Raw genomic sequence first — 4,320 nt, forward strand, 5'->3', positions numbered from 1 at the left:
AAAGCTTTACGCATCGCCTGGTCCCATCGACACCGACATTGGACTGTTAAATGACTGGAAACATGTTGCCTGTCCTTTCCCTCTCGTACTCTTATGGATTTATGGACAGCATTGCAAGATTGATGGTGTCAGTTGTTTCCATCACTATTTCAGACATTAGTCGAGCAAATGCCACGTCGTGTTGCGGCACTTGTGCATGCTCGAGGTGGCCCTAAATTATATGAAGCAGGTGTACCAGTTTCTTTAGCTCTTCAGCGTAGTTGAAACAGTATCGCTTCTTTTGTGTTAGCAGATTATCCAACACCATGTTACGAGTGGAGGCCAAAATGCACGCGTTTTAGCTCACGCGGGCTGGCGTGAGGAGGGAAGAACTATACTGACGTGAGGTCTGGAACATGACAATGAATTGGAATTCAGAAAGCGGACGTAATTAGTGCGATACTTAACTTTAATCCATTAATGATGAACGTCGCTCTTGAAATTATAGTAACTGAATATGGCACCTTGCTAGGTCGCAGCAAATGACGTAGCTGAAGGCTATGCTAAACTGTCGTCTCTGCAAATGAAAGCGTATGTAGGCAGTGAATCATCGCTAGCAAAGTCGGCTGTACAAATGGGGCGAGTGCTAGGGAGTCCCCCAAGACTAGACCTGTCGTGTGGCGGCGCTCGGTCTGCAATCGTTGATAGTGGCGACACGCGGGTCCGACGTATACTAACGGACCGCGGCCGGTTTAAAGGCTACCACCTAGCAAATGTGGTGTCTGGCGGTGACAGCACAGCTTCCATCTCAGATTTTCCTAATTACCACCTTGTCCGACATCACAAAGTTTGCTGATACACCTTTGCTCCACCCAGAGGTCACTGGTTCAAGCATAATGATGGATAAACCTTCATCGCTAAACTGTACCTACAAGACAAGTGTAGAGAAATGTGTTCCGTTTCTGATCTCCGCACTCAACTCCACATTACAGGGATGCAATCCAAATAACCCAAATTTGATGACAGTCTCTATTTCAGTGAGTGTATACGATAGTGTTGATTAAGATCCATTCGATTTTTAAGTGAACGGTAGCCACGGTGACTCTCTTTAACAATGTAGGAAACTAGGTTTCATCAGTTAACAAAACAAGCATTCGACGATTATAAGCTGCGTGTACTCACCATCTTCTCTACCAACAAATAAACTGAAAGGAAAATATCCACTTCTGTGCAGTAGTGTTAACAATGGGCGCGAGCGAACGGAACATCTCCTATTCGGCAAGCAGGCAGCCCTAAGAAGCCTCTCGGCAAACAGTACGCGTTTCTTTTTTAGCTGTTTCGTGAAGAACGCTTCCGTCATTATTCACAACACGGATCGATCGCTCTCGGGCCGTTAGGCTTCGACACTTCCATTTGTTACCGTGCAGGGGCGAGTCAGGCGTGACAGACTTTATCGCATCACGCGTATTCAAGCAGACACGGAAGTTATTCCAGCCATAAAATGAGGTAATTAAGTGCGCCTTTCGCACGCGCTGGCCGGTTATTTTTGGAACGTTCGTCGTGGACAGCAGCGTAATATTCTGTCTAAAATCTTACACGGCTGTAATACGTAGTTTTAGGGAAACTGGACAATGTAAACAACGGTTAGATAAGCATCTGTGCTCTCTTACTTGGCTATCAGATTGCTACTAACTACATAAAAAATTGTGGCCTACACAGATTTTCTGATTCATTAAGGAAGCTGCCAAGTTATGTGAAATTCACAGAACATTACAAAGCCTTAGTCCTGGCTTTGACTGAGTCATTCTTATGAATGTTCTTGTAGAAAAGAAGATTCGTGTTTGATATCCTGTCAACGACCGTTGAAACGCAACAGAGAGAGGCCATCAATTTGTCCGGTCCTTGCTATAATTTATTTTAATCATTTCATTTCATTGAGGAAAATCTTCTCAGTGTAATAAAGTGTTATTGACAAGTACTTCCAGTACTTGAGAAGACGACTGCGCGAAAAGTGTGACACACAGAAAATTGGCACATCTCAGTGGATAGAGTTTCTCTCCAAGTTTCTATTCGTAATACTCCTTATGGTGTACTTGCAGAGCATACGCGCCGGCTGCTGTGGTCGAGCGGTTCTAGGTGCTTCAATACGGAACCGCGCTGCTGCTACGGTCGCAGGTTCGAATCCTGCCTCGAGCATGGATGTCTGTTCTATCATTAGGTTAGTTACGTTTAAGTAGTTCTAAATCAAGGGGACTGATGACCTCAGATGTTAAGCCCCATAGTGCTTAGAGCCATTTGAACGATTTTGAGAGCATACGCTAGGGGGCAGGCGTGTTTGACCATGCAGACAAATCACACGCTATGTAATGTAGCTGTTCGCGCGTACAGAAAAGCAACCCAATGAACCGATTTCCAAAGCGGTCTGCTGTCGTTGGCCTTCCCCATTGAGTCATGCTGCCTCTACAGCTATCCATAATTCCGAAGGTGTTGTCGGTGCACATGAACTGACCTCTCGATTATGTCTCATAAGTGTTCGATGGGAATCATCTCGGGAGATCTGGATTGCCAAAGCATTTGTTCCTAATGTCCAGAATGTTCTTCAACTCAATTGTGAAGCCGGCCATGTGGCCGAGCGGTTCTAAGTACTACAGTCTGGAACCGCGCAACTGCTACGGTTGCAGGTTCTAATCCTGCCTCGGGCATGGATGTGTGTGATGTCCTTAGGTTAGTTAGGTTTAAGTAGTTCTATGTTCTAGGGGACTGATGACCTTAGAAAATAAGTCTCATAGTACTTAGAGCCATTTGAACCATTCAATTGTGAAGAAAGACCCGGTATATGACTCATATTCCATCGTTGTCTCGAAGTATGAAGTCTGTGAATGGCTGCAAATGGTCTCCAAGTAGTTGAATATAACCAGGACCAAGTCCATTCCATGTAAACACAGCCTGCACCACTATGCAGCTACCCCCAGCTTGTGCAGTGCCTTGTTGACAACTTGGGTGCATGGCTTCATGTGGTCTGCGCCGCACTCGAACCTTAACGTCAGATCTTACACAACTGAAATCGCGACTCATCTGACCAGGCCACGGTTTTCTAGTCGTCTAGAGTCCCTATGATACAGTCACCAGCGTTAGCAAAACAACTCGAGTCAGTCGTAGGCTGCCATAGCCCATTAACGTCAAATTTCGCTGCTCTCGTAACGGATACGTTCGACGTACGTCCCACATTCATTTCTGCAGTTATTTCACGCAGTGTTGTTCGTTTGTTAGCACTGAAAACCCTACGCAAACGCTGTTGCTCTCGGTCATTAAATGAAAGCTTTCGGCCGCTGCTTTGTCAGTCGTGAGCGGCAATGCCTGAAATCGGGTACTCTCGGCCCATTCTTAACACTGTGGGGCTCTGAATATTGAACTACCAAACGATTTCCGAAGTGGATTGTTCCACGAGTCAACTACCATTCCGGGTTCAAAGGCTGTTAATACCGTCGCGCGACCATAATCACGTCGGAAACATCACGTGAGTACAAATAACACCTCTGCCCCTGCACTACCCTTTTATACCTACTGCACGCGATGCTACAGGCATCTGTATATGTACACATCGCTATCACTTTTATCACCTCAGTGTATTTTAACTTGCGCTCCAAACGAACTGACTAAGGTGGCGTAGTCAATTTCCACATATTTCCCAGACTACTATGCTTCTGCTTCGCCAAAGGTGACGGCAGTATATAGAACTACACTACCGGCCATTAAAATTGCTACGCCACGAAGATGACGTGCTACAGACGCGAAATTTAACAGACAGGAAGAAGATGCTGTGATATGCAAATGATTAGCTCTTCGGAGCATTCACAGAAGGTCAGCGCCGGTGGCAACACCTACTACGTGCTGACATGAGGAAAGTATACAACCGATTTCTCATACACAAACAGCAGTTGACCGGCGTTGCCTGGTGAAACGTTGTTGTGATGCCTCGTGTAAGGAAAAGAAATGCATACCATCACGTTTCCGATTTTGATAAAGGTCGGATTGTAGCTCTTCGCAATTGCGGTTTATCGTATCGCGACATTGCTGCTCGCGTTGGTCGAGATCCAATACCTGTTAGCAGAATATGGAATCGGTGGGTTCAGGAGGGTGATACGGATCGCCGTGCTGGATCTCAACGGCCTCGTATCACTAGCAGTCGAGATGACGGGCATTTCATCCGCATGGCTGCACGGATCGTGCAGCCACGTCTCGATCCCTGAGTCAGCAGACGAAGACGTTTGCAAGACAACAACCATCTGCACGAACAGTTCGAAGACGTTTGCAGCAGCATGGACTATCAGCTCGGAGACC

This window comes from Schistocerca gregaria, chromosome X (assembly GCF_023897955.1).
Source record: "Schistocerca gregaria isolate iqSchGreg1 chromosome X, iqSchGreg1.2, whole genome shotgun sequence".
In the NCBI taxonomy this organism is placed as follows: Eukaryota; Metazoa; Arthropoda; class Insecta; order Orthoptera; family Acrididae; genus Schistocerca; species Schistocerca gregaria.